The sequence below is a fragment of the Balaenoptera musculus genome, chromosome 8 (genome assembly GCF_009873245.2).
Source record: "Balaenoptera musculus isolate JJ_BM4_2016_0621 chromosome 8, mBalMus1.pri.v3, whole genome shotgun sequence".
Classification (NCBI taxonomy): Eukaryota; Metazoa; Chordata; class Mammalia; order Artiodactyla; family Balaenopteridae; genus Balaenoptera; species Balaenoptera musculus.
Window position 1 is genome coordinate 18,800,576 of NC_045792.1, and position 7,828 is coordinate 18,808,403.

Below are 7,828 nucleotides of genomic sequence, written 5' to 3' on the forward strand. Positions count from 1 at the left end.
TCCCTACTTCCTTCCTCTTTCCTGGCATCCACTGTGGGAGGACCCTTAGTCCTTGTCTGGGGATACAAGTGAGGATACAGGAAAGCTTCCTGGTGCTGAACCTGGGGGGGGGGGTGACTCTGGGTTTTGGGTCCATGGACTTGCCCTCTCACCTGAGAGACCCCCAGAACAGAGAAGATTATAAGTGCTTGAACAGGTGGCTTTCCCAGGGCCATTCCAGGGCAGGTGCTGCTGAAGGAACTGTCACAGAGCAGTGGAGGGTAGGTCACTTCTCACCTGCAGCTGGGCAGGTGAGCCAAAGTCCACAGGGAACCCCCAGAGTGACCATCCTCAAGTTTGAGGAGCCTGCCTACCAGAGGAGGACATGCCTTGCCTTTGGCCCTAACCTGTAGAGCCCTATATCCTGACTCCTACCAGACTCCTGGGGAGCAGCGGGGCCATGATAGGTGAGCAGGGACCCCAGGTGGGAGTTGGGGCACTTGCTCTTCCCATAACAATTTACCTGCCTTCCCCAGGATGAATTCTGGTGGGCAGAGTGAAAACTGAAGATTGGCCCGGAGACAGTGCCACTATTGAGCCTTAACTTTGTTCCAAGATCAGTAGTTCCTTTACCTACTGTACAAACTTTATAGATATGATCTTGTTTAAATCCACAACAACAGCATGAGGTTAATATCGCCCCATTTGTGAGGGATAGGGGAACCAGGCTTGAAGACAGTAAGTAGTGACTGGCCACATAACTAGTAAGTGGGAGCTGAGATTCAAACCCAAGTCTGTTTTGTCCCTGTGGAAAGGGTTGGGCATAACAGGAGCCTTTAAAGGATATGGGGGAAAAGGAGGGAAAGGGGTCATGCTTCCTGGAAGAGGGTGGAGGCGATGGAAACTGTTCCAGAGCAGGAGACATACCCCAAAGACAATGTCAGAGGGAGGCCCTGGCTTGCTTTGGTTGGAGCAAGACAGGGCCCGACAGAACTTACTGCCCCTGCAGCAGCCCTGCCTACTCCTGACAAGTCTCAAACCCTCCCCCAGGGAAGCTTGGAAGATGACAGAGGATATTATTGTCAAGGAGAGCAGGAGACCAAGGAGAATGCTTCTCAGCTTCTGCTGGGTGGGTGAGCATGGAGACTGGGAAGGTGGCCCACTGGACCTAAGGAAGGTTGACTCTGATCTCTGACCCTCAACATGATCTATCTAGGCCACTGGGGGAAATACTAGGGTCAAATGGCCTGAATCCATTAAGGAAATTCCCCTTGGACCAGTTACACTTGAAGTGGCTCTCTAGGGAGAGCAAGAAACCAGAAGCTGCCATTGGCCCTCTGCAGAGACCATCACAGGAGTGCTGGAGAATCATCCCTGTGGGAGGAGATACCCAGGGCTCAAGGCAGGTGTCAGAATCCCGAATAAAACTCTTCTTCATTTCTTTAGGGGGTGGGTGGAAGGACACGAAGGACCTGGCATGTGTTACTGTTGACCTATCTGTTGAAACAGCCAAGCTGAGGGATCAGGCACCCCCGAGGCTTCTGCAGAATCTGGCAAAATAGATATGTGTGTATACCTATAACTACAAAATAGATGTATACCTGTAGCTGTGCTCTCTAAAGTGGGCCAGGACAAAAGCCTAGTAGTCTTTGGAAAAACTCTGAGACAAGTAAGGGGAGGGGCTCTTTCTGAATGTAAAGTCACAGAGGCAAAGAGTTCCTGGATCCCTCATTAATAGGTAGGGTGATACTTAGGGATCTGGGAAAGAACAAGGTCAATCTATAGACTGCTAATTTTTTCCCCAGTGGTCTGAATGCTGAAGTTCCTAGGTCCTGCCTGCCTAGGAAGTCCACAGCCAGTGGGTGGAGAGCAGAGAGCTGGCGAGGAAAGCTCCACCTTCACTGCCCTCCTACCCATGAACGGGAATGGGTGTGATGAATGGAAATGAACTACTAGGGTAGTCTGACCATGATCCAATCCCACCAGAAAGAGCAAGAAACATGGTCTAACCATAGGAATTTTGCTCCAAGATACTCCGAGTCCTTCCTATTGACTCTATCAATATATTTTACTTTGGCAGATCAGGGATGAAAATTTTCCAGACTCAGAATTATTAAATGAATTTTGGTGTCTGATTGTTCTGGGGGAGAGCCTGCCACCCCCCAGACCAGTGAGTTGGTAGTGCAGCTCTGCAATACTTTGAAAGATGCTGAAATCCAATATGAGCCTTTCCCCAGACCGGAATGACAAGCTCTTTGCATACAGGGAAGTTCCCCAATCTGTCCCCATTCTCCACCCTGCAAACATGTCACAGAAGGACACCTGGACGAGTTGTGGCAGGCTCCAACGTCTGGTAGCCCATGAACCGAGGTGAGGGCAAGGTTAGTCAAGATGAAGGAATGTGTTCAAGAAACCGGGACACCTGCCCAGGAAGGAAGACTCTCCCAGAAAGAAAGGGAAGGAATGAGGCGGTGGCAGCAGGGCTTAAATGCAAGAGCATGTGAGTCAGGTAGACCTGCTTTCAAACTATGGCTTTTTTCCTACCACCTGTCAGCAGTCGGGCCTTGGTCACATTACCAAATCTCTCTAGGTTCCTCCATCTGTGAAATGGGTTGATAATATAATACAATACTCATTTCAGATGGTTGCTGAAAGGATTAACCTTTTAAAAATATACCTAAAAGGACACCCATAGGCAAAAATATGAACCAACTCAACCTCACATTATCAAAAAATTATCTCAGAATGGATCATTGACTTAAATGTAAAATGTAAAACTATAAAACTTTTAGAAAAAAGAATAGGTGAAATATTCTGAACCTAGGGTTAGGCAAAAAGTTCTTAGGCTTAACACCAAAAGTAGAACCCACAAAAGGAAGAGTTGAGAAATTGAACTTACTCAAAATTAAAAAGTTTCACAGTGTGAAAGATCCTGGGATGAGGATGAAAAGTCAAACTTCAGGTGAAGAGAAAATATTTGCAAAGCACATATTTGACTAAGTGCTAATTTTCTAGATATATAAGGAACCCTCCAAATGCAATAGTAAAAACAAACAAAAAAGCTATCCAATTAGAAAATGGAGAAAAGACATGAACAGACATTTCAATGAAGAGGATATACAGATGGTGTAACAGGGAAGAACAAACCAGACTCCATATTAGGTCTGTTTCTTTTACTGTAACGTTTGTATTCTATTGGTTTTGCTTCAAGTTTAGAATGTTGCCTGTAGACTGAAATATACAGGATAGCCCATTCTCAAGTCTCTGACATTTAAGGGTATAACACTTTTCCATTCAAATAGAGATGAAAAGTGCAGAACAGAGAATAACATTTGTCTTGTGGGAGGTTTACAGGAACATCGTGACCTGACCTAGGTAGACAGCTGCAAGAACAAAGGATTCCTACACCAAGAAGTGTGCAACAACCAAGCATGCCCCTCCCTCATCTGGCCTTTAACGATGCTTTGCTGACTATTTACAATAGCCAGGACATGGAAGCAACCTATGTGTCCATTGACAGATGAATGGATAAAGAAGATGTGGCACATATGTACAATGGAATATTACTCAGCCATAAAAAGAAACGAAATTGAGTTATTTGTAGTGAGGTGGATGGACCCAGAGTCTGTCATACAGAGTGAAATAAGTCAGAAAGAGAAAAACAAATACCATATTCTAACACATATATATGGAATCAAAAAAAAAAAAAGTTTCTGAAGAACCTAGGGGCAGGGGCAGGACAGGAATAAAGATGCAGACGTAGAGAATGGACTTGAGGACACAGGGAGGGGGAAGGGTAAGTGAGAGAGTGGCATGGACATATATACACTACCAAATGTAAAATAGAGAGCTAGTGGGAAGCAGTTGCATAGCACAGGGAGATCAGCTCAGTGCTTTGTGACCACCTAGAGGGATGGGATAGGGAGGGTGGGAGGGAGACGCAAGAGGGAAGGGATATGGGGATATATGTATACGTATAGCTGATTCACTTTGTTATACAGCAGAAACCAACACAAACATTACAACACTGTAAAGCAATTACACTCCAATAAAGATGTAAAAAAAAAAAAAAGCTTTACTGAAAACTTTCAGGGAGTTTGGGTTTTTTTGGGCATGAGCCACCCATCTCCTTGCGTGGCCCTCCAATAAACCTTTCTCTGCTCCGCCCTTCGACGTTTTGGTTTGTTTAGTCTCACTGTGTGTCAGGTGCATGAACTTGCATTCAGTAACAATGGCTAATAAGTGCATGAAACGATGTTAACATTAGCCATTAAGGAAATGCAAACTGCATCACTACACACCTATGAGATTGACTCAAATTAAAAAAAGACATCACCAAATGCAAGTGAGGATCACTGACATATTGCTGGTGGGAATGGAAAATTGTACAGCCACTCTAGAAGTTTCTTATAAAACTAAACATACAGTTACCATACAACCTAGCAAAAGAACATTGGACATCTGTCCTAGAGAAACGAAAACATATGTTCACACAAAAACCTTAACCTCAATTTTCATAGCAGCTTTATTTGTAGCTGCTGAAAAAAGCCTAGCTATCCTTCAACAGGTGAATGTTAAACAAACTGGGATATGGATACTGTGGAACACTACTCAGCAATAAAAAAGAAGGAACTAGCGATGCACATAACAACGTGATGAATCTCCAGGGGATTCTGTTGAGTGAAAAAAGCCAATCCCAAAAGATTACATTTATATTAGATTTTTAGAATGACAAATTTCTAGAGATAGAGAACAGATTAGTGGTTGTCAGAGGTGGGGGGTGGAGTGGAGGTGGCTATAAAAGGGCAGCACAAGGTACTGTCTGTATCTTGACAGTAGTGGTGGTCACAAGAATTACACAAGTGATAAAACTGCAATGAACTCAACACACACACACACACACACACACACACACGAGTGCATTAAAACTGGTGAAATTTTGAACAAGATTTGTGGATTGTATCATTGTCAGTTTCCTGGTTGTGATATTGTGCTATAGTTATGTAAGGTGTTACCATTTGCTTGGTGAAAGGTGCAAGGGATCTCTGCATTATTTCTTACAATTGCATGTTTATCTATAATTACCTCAAAACAAAAAGTTTTAACAATGCCTGTAAAGCCCTCTTCCTCCATCTTGTCCTCTAATTTCCCTCTATCTTCTTCATCCTCCTCCCATTTCCCCTCCTCCTCCTCCTCCTCTTTCTTTCCTCCTCCTTTTATTCCCCCTCCCCTCCCCCTCCTCCCCCTCTCTCCTCCTCTCCCTCCTCCTCCTCTTTCTCCTTGTTATTTCCAGGCAACATTACATTCTCAGAAGAAAAATCTTTCCATTACAGCGGAAAGAGAGTGAGTAATCTAACATTTACCACGGAAAGCCTGGAAAATACCTGGCCGCCCGTGGACACACAGAAGCCCTAAAGAGGGAGAGCAAAGGCCACTGTGTTAAAACGTCTGAGGCAGGAGAGGATGGTGGGAGGAAGCCATCCAGTTCCTTCTAAAACTCAATACTCTCACCCAGGTGATTTGGTCAGATAAGCTGCAACTTCTGGGTAAAACCAGAATTACATCTGATAAGCCAAATTTGAAATAGTCATTCAGAGAAAGCCAGAAAAAAGATCTACTTACCATTCTCAGCATTATTTCAGTGCTCTCTCTCTCTATTCAGCATACCTCACCGAGGCTTGTGAGATTGTGGTCCAGCAGTTGAGATGTGCAGGCATCAGGTGTGGGCTGGGCTGCAAAGCCAGGGACGCCAGCATGGCTTCACGGGGGCCACAGGATGTCCCCACCTGGCCTGCTGCTAGTCAGGGGGGCCCGATGGTGAGGGGCTGGCATATATGTCTGCTGGGTTTGTTTCCACCCAGGCTGATGGTCTTATTTCTTCAGAAAAAGAGCCCATCTTAGGACCAAAATGAGTACAGAAGCAGGAGTGAGAATGGGATAAACCGAGGATGGAGTACAAGCATTTCTGGATTTGGCAGGATATCCATTCTTTCCCCCTGATATAAAACACCAGGCTCCCCTTAGAATGGCTTTTGATAAAAACTATTTTAAGTGTCAAGAAGGCAGAAATGGAAACCCTGTGTTTCAGGAAAGACAGTTCTCATTGTCATAATTATGACCACAGGTTCTTTGTAGCCTTGGGGCTTGTGATCCCAGTTGGGTCCATATCAAAATAAGAAACAAATGTCCCAAGAACCCTGCCACCTCTATCAGCTTAGAAGAAACGCTTGGCCATGGCCAGGGCTTTAGAGAACTTCGGTCTTACCCTGGGCCTCCTCAGGCTTAGAGCTCCACACCGGATCCAAGAGATCATGGTCAATATCTTCTCTAGGAGTTACAAAGGGGCTTTGAATTTAAATGTGAACGCTTTTAATTTAATAACAAGTCAGGCAGGGAGATGTGAAGAAAGGAACTGAGACTCCTTTAGCAGGGACCCTGGAGGGAAAATACCCCCCAGACGTCAGTCTTGAGAATGGTCGGGGCTGGATTGTCCGCCTGGGCATCAGCCAGCCTCCTCTTTCCTCTGGGCCCTTCCAGGGTTGGCGGGAGCCAGGAGGAGTGGGACCGGAGAGAGAGCCAATTGCTAAAAGGTGGCTTTCTCAGGTTGTACCGAGACAGGCTGGGACCTGGGACCTGGGGCCTTTGCTGCAGTGCTTGCACCTGGACAAACATCTCCTCGAGCAACAGAATACAAAGAAACTATAGGGACTGAAATATCTGTGTGCATGCGCAGTTGGGGCAAATTATGAACAAGATACAGAAAGGCCAAACCCAACTGCCCTTCCAAGGTGCCGAGGTGCCGGGAGCAAAAGCAGGGTACTGCGCATGATCTCTGCACACGGCACCACCCAGGGGGTGGGCAGACCACCTCAGCCACCCCTCCCACCCAACACACAGATCCATCTCCACCCTCACCCTGTTTGAGGGATCGAGCTAGGGCACCTGTCGCTTGTTCTCGCTCTCTCATGCTGCAGCACGGGCCCCAGTAAAGCCTTGCCTGAATTCCTCATGTGGCCTCTTATCAATTCCTCTTGATTAAAGAGTCCAAGAACCCAGGTAGGTAACAGTACAGTAGGAAGCGCTGGAAGCTTGCTGGCTCTGAAGGACAAGAGAAGGACTTCTAAGATGCAACTGATTTCATGCCTCTTGTATTGTGTTTCCTTTTTGTTTACCTTACTGTTTAGTAAAGGTCTTTCTTCCTTTTTTTTTTTTTTTTAAGGTTAGGAAAATTAGACTACTTTGGGCACACTAAAAGAAACCAAAAAAAGATTTTGTTTGTTTGTTTGTTCACCATCTGGTTTAGGTGATTGTGAAGAACACAACTCTTAAAAGTCAAACCTCAAATAGACTAGTAGAATGTAAGCTCCTGGACAGGAATTGTGGTGTGTCTTGTTCACTGCTGTGTTCTCAGCACATGGCATATAGCTTGGAGGGAGCTCAAGTCATATCTGATAGTGAATGAATGAAGGAAGGAAGGAAGGAATAAATGGAAAAGTGAAGCTCAGGGATAGAGGCTGACTTTTGGGGTCCCTCCGACACTTCTCCAGGGTCCTCTCTTTTCCCAGTGAGTTCCTCCTCCTGTTACAGTTTCCACTTCTGCCCACACCCCAGGGCCAAGCTGCAGGAGCACATAACATTTACACTGACACTTTTAGGGTAAGTAGATCTTAAGCAAGGTAAAGGGGACAAGGGGAATCAGCTGGAGGGTATCGATAAGGGCTCTTTTGGTAACAGTGACAATTCAAACTGGCTGAAGCAAAAGGGGGACTTGTTATCTCACATAACTGGGAAGCCCAATGATAGCCTCAGGCACAGCTGGATCTGGGGGCTCCAACAATGATGTCAGGGC